Here is a 13,264-nt window from a genome sequence, read left to right on the forward strand (position 1 = left end):
GCTTTGTGAAGTTTCTTTCTGAAACTTTTTTTGCAGGTGCTCTAACTGCAAATCCAAGACTAAACTTGGATGTTCTTAGGGATTTCTAGAACACAGCTATGATAAGGACAATGTTGCATGAGAACCAAACTCTGTCCATGATGGTTAACTGCTCCATTCAAGGCCAACAGGAGGAGTTTTATGAAGATGATGTCAATATGGCTTTGAGCATTGTAATAACCCCCAAAATTTTCAACTTTTTGTAACCCTTATGAATAGTGTTTTAGCTGAATGAGAAAACTTTTCATGCCACACTATATAGGGGTTCTGTTATGGATATTCTGAGATTTTATTAGTACTCTACATGGTATATAAGTGTATGTAAAGATCATCAGAATCCAATTCCGAACACTTTGATTTTTCCCGAAAATCCATTAGATACGGAAAGAATTGAGTATAAGGTAACAGGATAAAAAGGATTTAAATTAAAGGATTTAAATTAAAGGATTATAAGAGAGGATCATAAAAGGAATATAATATATTGAGAAAGGTTAAGGGAACCTAAGTAATAAGATCCCGGGTATGATCCCTCAAACGATAAACGAAAACGAAAGTTAAGCGAACCGTATAACAGATCAGCGGTCATTAGGCAAACAATTAGGAAGTTAATCAAAGGGATTAGAGAGGATGATGTCACCCAACCAATGAGAAGAGGACAAGGAGGGAAAGATGAAATCATAGCATGACACAAGCATGACATAAGGAGGAAGGAGATGTGGATGGTTATTAACCACACAAAGTCCAAGGTTAAATAGGTAATTAACTAAAACAAAAACAAAACCAAATCAACCAAGCCAAAACAAATCATTTTTCACCAAAACAAAAATCTATTTCTCTTCACCAAGAACTTGCTCTCGGCTTTTTGGCATTTCAAAGAGAAAAATTTTCAAAATCCAAGATCAAGGCTTCCTAAATTGGTAAGATAATTCCCTAGTCATCCTTATGCATAGTTAGGGCTATCTTATGAGTTTAAGCCTTCAATTCTTTCTCAATCTTCTTCAAGAAATCAATGAAGAAGACAATGAATAGTGATTTCAAAGTTTTTAACTTGTTTTTTTCTTGTTTTCCTTTAAGATCCAAGCATCCCTAAGACTTCTCAAGGCTTCCTAAGGCCTCCTAGCTACTCCCACCACTTCAAGGAAGGTATATCATCTCCAAACCCTAGCTTTACTTTGTTAAATAGGATGATTCTAGTTGTTATGGTGATATAGTAGCTTAATGCTTGTGGTTTAGAGTTTGGGTTGGAGTGGTAGTGAAATGGAATGGTGAATCTTGTTGTTTTGGTTAAAAGAACTTAAGTATAGTTAAATTCAAGCTTAAGCATAAGTATAAATGTTAATATTGAATTGTTTGGGGCTGTTGTAATGTAGTTTAGATGGAGGTTTGATTGGGTTGTGGATTGAGGTTGAATTGTGATAGTTTTTGAATGGTTTAAATTTGGGAAATCGCGTAAACATAGCCGTCGTAATGTCTAATTTACTTTAGACTGCTTTTGTTCATAACATTAGGACCCGAGAACCCCTTGCTAGATGTTGACCATTTCCATGTTTAGATAGCTCATGTTACGAGCTTCGTTTTGATATGTAGTTCGTTTGATTCCGATATACGGTTTAGGAGAAACGACCGTTTTAAGTAACGGCGTTTCGCGAACGAAACTTTTCCCCTCACCTTACTTTGAAACATAGGTTAAAGACCAAAAAGGGTTAATTAATGTATGAAACAATTATGGTAAGAGTGTTAGGCAGTTGGTAAGACACTCGCGAAGGAATCGCCTTAAAACTCGTAATGGTTAAATTATTAAAAATGGTGGAGCCGAGGGTACTCGAGTGACTTAAGAGAATCAGTAAGCGCAAAACAATCGTTAGCGTCTAAGTTAGTTAAAGTATAGATTTACAAGTGACTTTGGTTTAATTCCAACTTACTTGTTGTTTATAGGTTACCAGACTCGTCCCGAGCCTTTTATCACCCCCAGTCGCTCAGGAAAGTTTTCTATCCATTATACTGTTGTTGTGATGTATACGCTTGTATATGCATTATCTTGTAGTAGATGCATGATGGTTATATTAGCAAATTCTTGCGATATATTGTAGCATGTGATATGGTACATATGCATGCCTGTTTCGTATTCTTTCTATATATATCTGTTGATTCAGTTGATAATACCTATGCTAGAGAATAGCGGTAATTTGCATATACCCTTAGTATAGGGACCCAAAGGTGAAAACATTTTCTAAAAACCGGGAGTTGAGGACCCCGAGTAGATTTGATATATATATATATGGTTATAGTTTTCAAAACTATTAATCGAATAAGGTTTATTCGATAACTTTATTTTATTAATGAATATTATCTTGAATATTTATTCGAGGACTTATGACTCCTTTATATTATTTATTGAATATTACTTGGATATTCATTTGAGGATGTATGACTCCTTTATTTTATTTAATGAATATTATTTATAATATTCATTCGAGGTATTACGACTCCGCTTATTATTTATTAATATTCTTTATTTTACTAAAGAATAATGTTCGATAATCAAACTTACTTTTGATATTCAAATAAAGATATTACTTTTGTATAAGTATATCTTTGATTATTTATTATTCATTTCAAGTATAAGTTTTAAAACTTCTACTTCAATTATTTTTATAAAGATTATTCTTTATGGAAATATTATTTAAATAATAATATCCAGATATTTCTTTTTATTGAGACTGATTTACTCTATTAAATCAGCATTATTCCAAACACTCTTTAAAGTGTTTTCGAGTCTTTAAAATGATTTTTTAAAAGTTAGAGCGGATCCCAAAACTCATTTTTATATTTAAGATACTCCTTTCAAAGGGGATTTAAATACTCGCTCAAAACCTGAGGGATCCGGCTCTGTGGTGTGTTTTATATTCGCAACAAGGTTGCTGTCTTGATAAAAGAGTTTTTGATTACTTACCCAATACTCGGGAAGTAAAATTCTTGGAACAAGTTAATCCATTAACAGGCATCGCCTGGGAAATATCGGTGAGTTTTCCTTTCCAACTAGATACGACTTCTTGGTGGAGCCGTATCAACAAGTTTCTACTTGGGGAAAGTGGGGACGAGCTTTACATTTCAGAGTCATGGATTTCATCTGAACTAGGAGTGGCGTAAGTGGCCGAGTAGCGCCGGCCCAGCCGTATTATTATATTGGCCCAAATAGCCTGGAAGTTCCGCTAAGGCGGTCCATTCCTTAGGAGTTCAGTGTTCGGTTGACAAGTAAATCCGACAGGTTCTCCTCTACATGTAGAAAATGGTGGGGTTGTACTACTACGACTGATCATCGTAAGTGGTCTTCCTGGCGCGGCAAACTCCCGTAATGAGTTCATCATCCATTTGGATAATTCTGCAACACTACCCGTAGCATTTCGATCGAAAAGCTACTAATGGGTGGTTGCCGAAGCATTGACAAGGTCAAACAGTTTTATTGGTGTATCCATTGAATGAAGTATCTCGTAACTTCATTTCTTTTCAAAACATTTCAAAGATCAAATATTTTCAAGTTTTATTTGTGGTCTCATCTATGGGATGACCTCGTGAATCTTATTATACTTTGAACATTAGTAGTTCAAGTAGATTTCTAAAAATGGTATAAGTATAGTGAAGTAATTGGTAACTTCATCTTCTTTTAAAACTTATATCCAGTAAGTAATTACCTTACTCATGATAAAGAATTCTAGTAAGTATCCATTTAGATACTTGTATTATTGTTATCACTATATATTATCTTGCGAGCTGTAAGGCTCACTCTTGCTTTATTTCTTCACCACACAACAACAGTTAGGAAAGATGGCCAGACTCCAGCAGACCCTGCGCAAGCGCGTGGGAAGCGTCCCGCGTCTTCCCGTTGATGTTGTAGCTGCTATAGCTGCAGAGGTAGATCTATTGGTAGATCAGGCATTCTACTTTTGAGAATCAATTATGTATAATTATAACTTGTGGCAGATAATGGTAATTAACTGTAAATTTATCAAGTAATCATTTTGGGTTGTAATAACTTTTAATTGTGGATTCAAGGACTTGTACTTATTTCAATTTCATCTCTGAGACTATAACGGGTGGTGGTGTGTGTTAGTGTGGGGTCACAGTTTGAGGTTATTTATTATTAATTAAGTGAAGTGATATTGTGGAAAGAAAGACCGTGACGACCCGGATCCCTGACCCCGGATCCGGGGGTGTTATAGAAATGGTATCAGAGCTAAGCGTTATAAACCTCAGAGATGATGCGACGATATAATAACAAACTCACAAAGATAATAAGAACTCTTGCCAAGTTCATGGTCGGACTACTTAAAGTAGTGCTGACAGTTAAAACCCATACGGGAACCCTTATAAGTATCATGATAGTAACTTAGCTCGTTTAATGTGTAGGCGCCTGAGATAGAGGACCCTGAGATGTTCGAGCGTGAGCATGATGAGGCACTGCTAGATGTTGAGGATCAGGAGGAGCCTGAGATGGAGGAGGATGAGGAGGACCCCTCCGAGGAGTCAGAGACGGAGGTCATTGCTATTTCAGATGAGGAGGACCCCTCAGAGGAGTCAGAGACAGAGGTCATTGCTATTCCAGATGAGGAGGACCCGGATGAGGTCCCAGTAGCTGAGGAGCGTGTCAGACCTATAGTAGTGTATGCTGGTACCCCTTTACCCACACTTCCGGTGGTCAGAGCTCCTACCCCTCCACCACTATCTTAGATCCCCTATGATGACAGCTCAGAGACCCATACTTCCGAGCCTAGGCAGACTGAGGAGGCACCCCCAGCGGCTCTGGATTCACCACCTCTCGACCCTGCCCACAGGCAGTCTTTGTTAGCCCATGGCTATGTTCAGGATGTATTGAGGACCCGAGTGGCTGTTGCTGAGGCCCGACTGGATGAGGCCAGGAGGGAGTTGGATGCGGAGAGGGCGGGTAGGCATAATCGAGCTTATGAGACTAGGGCTTCTATACACCGATCCTTGAGGAGGGAGCTTACGGGGATAGAGCTCACGTCCCGAGCGAGACTCAGATCTCTCCAGGGGGACATGCATGATAGGATCTCCAGGCGGCAGGCCGACTATATCTTCCGTCGTGCGATGGAAAGGGTATGGGAGCTGACCTGCTCCGGTGTGTGATTCAGGATTGACGATGGAATAGTCTAGTTGTCTAGTTAGCCGAGGCCTTAGTAAGAGCCAATTTTCCGGGATAGTGACTTCTATATAGCATCCCTTTTTCTGACTAGACAGATAGACTCTTGTGTATCACTTTTGGGACAGATGGCTGTAGCACTATTGTACTTTTGACCAGATCAAACTATGTATTTCTCGCATTATGTATATATTTGATTCCTTTCGGTTCAGTTCCTTAGTGACGAGATCATTGTTTTTATCATTATTATTACTGCACTTCGTATTAGAACTGTCATAAAATAATAAAATTATGAGATACATTCTCCCCATTATAAAATGGTGCAAGACACAATGTTGTATATGATTGTGACCTAACGTTGATTTTCCCAATAATTTTTTTTATTATCAGTATCATGCCGCCAAGAAAGATTGGAACTAGGGCGAACCCTGGATCTGAGGACCAGGGAAGCCATAACCAGGATGATAGGAACCAGGAACACAGTGAAGAGGAAGACGAGGATTATGTGGAACAGGATGACTCCCTGTATGAAGAGGAAGATGAAACATATGATGTTGAGGGATTTGAGATAGAGGCTGAAGAAGGAGAAACTGAGGTTGAGCAACCAGTACCAAACCCAGGCATGGATCCCATGGGCCAGTTCATGCAACTCCTAAGGCAGAACTTGGAACGTCAACCCAACCCACCCCCTCAAGGAAATAACAATGTTGTGGCAAACTCTTTCAGGGCTTTTAAGTCCCTTAAGACCCCTGAGTTCCACGGATCAGCCGACCCAGTTGAGGCAAGGGCATGGTTAAAGGAAATGGAGAAATCCTTTGAGAATCTGAGTACCGATGAGGCACAGAAGACCGTATTTGCTACCTACCTTCTGAAAGGAGAGGCTAACTACTGGCGGGAGCCCAAGAAAAATATGGAGACAGATGCTATCATAACCTGGGAGAGGTTCAGTCAGTTATTTCGGGGAAAGTATTTTCCGAGGTTTATGGAAAACTAGATGGAGCTCAAGTTCTTAGAGCTAAAGTAGAATAACTTGTCTGTAGCAGAGTACGAAGCGAAATTTACTGAGTTATCAAGGTTTGTGCCGGAGTTTGTGAGCACCGAGGAAAAGAAAGCTAGGAGGTTTCAGCAGGGACTGAAACCGTGGATTCAGAATAGGGTGGCAATCCTTGAGCTTACGGATTATGCCACTCTGGTGCAAAAGGCAACGATTGTAGAAGCCGGAAGTGAACAAATGCAGAAGGAAAGGGAGAAGAAGGGAATAAAGAGGAAAAGTATGAGCATGAGTGGAGGTTCCGCAGGAAGGAGCTTCCCCACTAGATTTAATCGAGGAGCAGTGTCCCTACCGGGAAGGAACACTGGGTTTAAGCGGCCAATGAGCATGAATGTGAGCCAGAGCGGCCAGAAGTCAAGAATGTCCTATTCCAACCAGTCTCGACCCCCATTGCCAACCTGTAACACTTGTGGAAGAATGCATTCTGGGGAATGTAAGGGAAAGCCAGTAACCTGCTTTAAGTGTGGGCAAGTGGGCCACTATTCTCACAAATGCCCTTCGTCAGCCCCTGCCGTCATTCCAACCACCAATTGTCATCTGTGTGGACGCCCGGGTCATTGGAAGAGGGAATGCCCAATGAATAAACCAGCAGCTTCAGGAGCCAGCAGGGCTGCCTCCAATAAGCCACCTACTACAAGGACTTTCAACATGACAGTCCAGGATGCTATGAAAGATTCAGATGTGATAGCAGGTACCCTTTCTCTAAATTCAGTCAGTGCAAACGTTTTATTTGATTCGGGAGTAACTAAATCTTTTATATCAAAGGACCTTGCGCGTAAGTTAAGACTTAAGGTTGAACCCTTGATAGAACCCTTACAAGTAGAAATAGCCAATCATGAGATTATTCCTGTTAACCAGATTCACCCCGCCTGTGAGATAGGCATAGGGGAGCAATCTTTTAGTGTTGATCTGATTCCTTTTAAATTAGGGGAGTTTGATATGATTTTGGGAATGGACTGGCTATCTAGCAATGATGCTCAGATAGACTGTAAAGGGAAGAAAGTTAAGTTAAATATCCCAGGGAAGAAAGAAGTTATATTTAGAGGAAAAAGGCAGACGCAAAATTTTTTGACTATGGCCCAGGCTAGAAGGATGCTACGAAAAGGAAATGAGGCCTACCTAGCCTATGTGGTGGACACGCAGAAGGAGGTGCCTAACTTACAAGATATTCCATTAGTCAACGAATTTGAAGATGTATTCCCACAAGACCTTCCGGGATTACCACCCGATAGAGTGATTGAATTTTGCTATTGAGTTGGCCTCAGGGACGGCGCCAGTTTCAAAAGCACCTTACCGGTTAGCCCCGTTAGAAATGAAGGAATTAGCTATCCAATTGCATGAACTCTTGGATAAGGGTATGATAAGACCCAGTGTGTCTCCGTAGGGAGCACCAGTTTTATTTGTTAAGAAGAAAGATGGGAGCATGAGGCTGTGCATCGACTATCGAGAGTTGAACAAGCTAACCATAAAGAACAGGTACCCATTACCTAGAATAGACGATCTGTTTGACCAGCTAAAGGATGCTGTTTATTTTTCCAAGATCGACCTGAGAACTGGATATCACCAACTAAAGATTAAACTCGAAGATATTTCCAAGACAGCGTTCCGTACCAGGTATGGGCATTATGAGTTCTTGGTAATGTCCTTTGGATTAACCAACGCCCCAACGGCTTTCATGGATTTAATGAATAGAGTATTTAAGAAGTACTTGGACAAGTGTGTGATAGTTTTTATCGATGATATTTTGATCTACTCCAGGACTGAGTCAGAACATGCAGAGCATTTGAGGATAGCTCTAGGAATACTCAGAGAGGAGCAGTTATATGCCAAATTCTCGAAGTGTGAATTCTGGCAGAATGAAGTACAGTTTTTAGGACATGTGATCAATAAAGAAGGAGTATTGGTTGACCCCTCCAAGATAGAGGCGGTCTCAAATTAGGAAAGGCCAACCACACCCACAGAGGTAAGGAGTTTCATAGGATTGGCCGGCTACTATCGTAGATTTGTACAGGACTTTGCGAAGATCGTAGCCCCTTTGACACGACTTACTCGTAAGATAGAGAAGTTTGAATGGACGGAGAAATTTGAGAACAGTTTTCAGGAATTAAAGAAAAGGTTGGTAACGGCCCCGGTGTTGGCATTGCCAGACGGAAAAGGAGATTTTGTGATATATAGTGACGCGTCGCACAAAGGATTAGGGTGTGTGCTTATGCAGCACGGTAAAGTGATTGCGTATACGTCGAGATAACTGAAGGAATACGAGATTAGATATCCTACTCATGACCTTGAGCTCGCGGCAATAGTATTTTCCTTAAAAATTTGGAGGCACTACTTGTATGGAGAGAAGTGCGAGATTTTCACAGACCATAAGAGCCTCAAGTACATATTTACGCAGAAAGAGCTCAACATGCGCCAGAGGAGATGGTTAGAACTAATCAAGGACTATGATTGTGAGATTCTCTATCATCCGGGGAAAGCCAATGTGGCGGCTGACACCCTTAGTAGAAAGGAAAGACTCAGAATGATAACGACTTCGGAAGAATTGATAAGGGATTTTGAGAGAATGGAAATAGAAGTAAAGGTAACCGGAACCGGAACTGAAAAGCTTTTTGAGATCTCCATGCAGCCAGAGTTATTGGAAAAGATTAGATTATGCCAAGAAAGAATGATGAAGGAGGGCAGAGAGTCAATGACTGGAGAAGAGATCCATACTGAGAGGGACAATAAGGGGATAATGAGGTATTCCTAGCGGATTTGGGTTCCAAACGTTCAAGAGCTTAAAGATGAGATTTTGGATGAAAGCCATAGTTCAAGGTATTCCATTCACCCGGGAAGTACCAAGATGTATAGGGATTTGAAGGAATATTACTGGTGGCCCAATATGAAGAGGGACGTAGCAGAATGGGTAAGCAAATGTTTGACTTGCCAAAGAGTAAAGGCAGAGCACCAGAGACCCAGTGGACTTTTACGACCCCTGGAGATTCCCGAGTGGAAATGGGAACAGATAGCGATGGATTTTGTTGTAGGCTTGCCAAGGACGAAAGCCAATCATGACGCCATATGGGTAATTATAGACCGACTGACAAAGTCAGCTCATTTCATTCCTATCAATGAGAGATACACAGTCTATAGACTGGTGGACATTTACCTTAAGGAAATAGTGACGCGACATGGAGTCCCAGCGTCCATTGTCTCAGACCGAGACCCCAGGTTCAACTCCAGATTTTGGAGGAGCTTTCAAGAATGTGCGGGGACCAAGTTAAATATGAGTACCGCGTACCATCCCCAGACGGATGGGCAGAGTGAAAGGACCATCCAGACACTAGAGGATATGTTGAGAGTCTGTGCAATAGACCTTAAAGGAAGTTGGGATGACCACTTGCCGTTGATCGAGTTTTCTTATAACAATAGCTTTCATGCTAGCATCGGAATGCCGCCTTATGAGGCCCTGTACGGAAGAAGGTGTCGATCTCCCTTATACTGGGATGAAGTAGGAGAGCGGAAGATGCTCGGACCCGAAGTGGTCCAAAGGACCAAAGATATAGTGGATCTTATCAGAGGACGGCTTGTAGCAGCCCAAGACAGACAGAAGAAATATGCAGACCTAGCCCGAAAGGACAAGGAATATGAAGTCGGGGACTTAGTACTGCTAAAGGTATCCCCTTGGAAGGGATTAATGAGGTTCGGAAAGAAAGGAAAACTAAGCCCAAGATACATTGGACCTTTTAAGATATTAAGACGGATTGGAAAGTTAGCTTACGAGCTAGCCTTACCCCCTAACTTACAACAAGTTCATAATGTGTTCCATGTGTCAATGCTAAGGAAGTATCATCGGGATGCCAGACACATAGTGGAGTACGAGCAGGTGGATATGCAACCAGATCTGACTTACGTAGAGAAGCCAGTAAGGATTATCGATAAGAAGGAGCAGGTGCTTCGGAACAAAATAATCAAGCTAGTCAGAGTGCTATGGCGGAATCATAATGTGGAAGAATCAACTTGGGAAGTAGAGAGCGCAATGCTAGAAAAGTACCCCCATTTGTTTTCTATTTGATTCCGGGACGGAATCCTTTTAAGGAGGGGAGACTGTAATAACCCCCAAAATTTTCAACTTTTTGTAACCCTTATGAATAGTGTTTTAGCTGAATGAGAAAACTTTTCGTGCCACACTTTGTAGGGGTTCTGTTATGGATATTCTGAGATTTTATTAGTACTCTACATGGTATATAAGTGTATGTAAAGATCATCAGAATCCAATTCCGAACACTTTGATTTTTCCCGGAAATCCATTAGATACGGAAAGAATTGAGTATAAGGTAACAGGATAAAAAGGATTTAAATTAAAGGATTATAAGAGAGGATCATAAAAGGAATATAATATATTGAGAAAGGTTAAGGGAACCTAAGTAATAAGATCCCGGGTATGATCCCTCAAACGATAAACGAAAACGAAAGTTAAGCGAACCGTATAACAGATCAGCGGTCATTAGGCAAACAATTAGGAAGTTAATCAAAGGGATTAGAGAGGATGATGTCACCCAACCAATGAGAAGAGGACAAGTAGGGAAAGATGACATCATAGCATGACACAAGCATGACATAAGGAGGAAGGAGATGTGGATGGTTATTAACCACACAAAGTCCAAGGTTAAATAGGTAATTAACTAAAACAAAAACAAAACCAAATCAACCAAGCCAAAACAAATCATTTTTCACCAAAACAAAAATCTATTTCTCTTCACCAAGAACTTGCTCTCGGCTTTTTGGCATTTCAAAGAGAAAAATTTTCAAAATCCAAGATCAAGGCTTCCTAAATTGGTAAGATAATTCCCTAGTCATCCTTATGCATAGTTAGGGCTATCTTATGAGTTTAAGCCTTCAATTCTTTCTCAATCTTCTTCAAGAAATCAATGAAGAAGACAATGAATAGTGATTTCAAAGTTTTTAACTTGTTTTTTTCTTGTTTTCCTTTAAGATCCAAGCATCCCTAAGACTTCTCAAGGCTTCCTAAGGCCTCCTAGCTACTCCCACCACTTCAAGGAAGGTATATCATCTCCAAACCCTAGCTTTACTTTGTTAAATAGGATGATTCTAGTTGTTATGGTGATATAGTAGCTTAATGCTTGTGGTTTAGAGTTTGGGTTGGAGTGGTAGTGAAATGGAATGGTGAATCTTGTTGTTTTGGTTAAAAGAACTTAAGTATAGTTAAATTCAAGCTTAAGCATAAGTATAAATGTTAATATTGAATTGTTTGGGGCTGTTGTAATGTAGTTTAGATGGAGGTTTGATTGGGTTGTGGATTGAGGTTGAATTGTGATAGTTTTTGAATGGTTTAAATTTGGGAAATCGCGTAAACATAGCCGTCGTAATGTCTAATTTACTTTAGACTGCTTTTGTTCATAACATTAGGACCCGAGAACCCCCTGCTAGATGTTGATCATTGCCATGTTTAGATAGCTCATGTTACGAGCTTCGTTTTGATATGTAGTTCGTTTGATTCCGATATACGGTTTAGGAGAAACGATCATTTTAAGTAACGGCGTTTCGCGAACGAAACTTTTCCCCTCGCCTTACTTTGAAACATAGGTTAAAGACCAAAAAGGGTTAATTAATGTATGAAACAATTATGGTAAGAGTGTTAGGCAGTTGGTAAGACACTCGCGAAGGAATCGCCTTAAAACTCGTAATGGTTAAATTATTAAAAATGGTGGAGCCGAGGGTACTCGAGTGACTTAAGAGAATCAGTAAGCGCAAAACAAGCGTTAGCGTCTAAGTTAGTTAAAGTATAGATTTACAAGTGACTTTGGTTTAATTCCAACTTACTTGTTGTTTATAGGTTACCAGACTCGTCCCGAGCCTTTTATCACCCCCAGTCGCTCAGGCAAGTTTTCTATCCGTTATACTGTTGTTGTGATGTATACGCTTGTATATGCAATATCTTGTAGTAGATGCATGATGGTTATATTAGCAAATTCTTGCGATATATTGTAGCATGTGATATGGTACATATGCATGCCTGTTTCGTATTCTTGCTATATATATCTGTTGATTCAGTTGATAATACCTATGCTAGAGAATAGCAGTAATTTGCATATACTCTTAGTATAGGGACCCAAAGGTGAAAACATTTTCTAAAAACCGGGAGTTGAGGACCCCGAGTAGATTTGATATATATATATATGGTTATAGTTTTCAAAACTATTAATCGAATAAGGTTTATTCGATAACTTTATTTTATTAATGAATATTATCTTGAATATTCATTCGAGGACTTATGACTCCTTTATATTATTTATTGAATATTACTTGGATATTCATTTGAGGATGTATGACTCCTTTATTTTATTTAATGAATATTATTTATAATAATAATATTCATTCGAGGTATTATGACTCCGCTTATTATTTATTAATATTCTTTATTTTACTAAAGAATAATGTTCGATAATCAAACTTACTTTTGATATTCAAATAAAGATATTACTTTTGTATAAGTATATCTTTGATTATTTATTATTCATTTCAAGTATAAGTTTTAAAACTTCTACTTCAATTATTTTTATAAAGATTATTCTTTATGGAAATATTATTTAAATAATAATATCCAGATATTTCTTTTTATTGAGACTGATTTACTCTATTAAATCAGCATTATTCCAAACACTCTTTAAAGTGTTTTCGAGTCTTTAAAATGATTTTTTAAAAGTTAGAGCGGATCCCAAAACTCATTTTTATATTTAAGATCCTCCTTTCGAAGGGGATTTAAATACTCGCTCAAAACCTGAGGGATCCGGCTCTGTGGTGTGTTTTATATTTGCAACAAGGTTGCTGTCTTGATAAAAGAGTTTTTGATTACTTACCCAATACTCGGGAAGTAAAATTCTTGGAACAAGTTAATCCATTAACAGGCATCGCCTGGGAAATATCGGTGAGTTTTCCTTTCCAACTAGATACGACTTCTTGGTGGAGCCGTATCAACAAGTTTCTACTTGGGGAAAGTGGGGACGAGCTTTACA

This window comes from Apium graveolens, chromosome 3 (assembly GCF_009905375.1).
Source record: "Apium graveolens cultivar Ventura chromosome 3, ASM990537v1, whole genome shotgun sequence".
Taxonomy (NCBI): Eukaryota; Viridiplantae; Streptophyta; class Magnoliopsida; order Apiales; family Apiaceae; genus Apium; species Apium graveolens.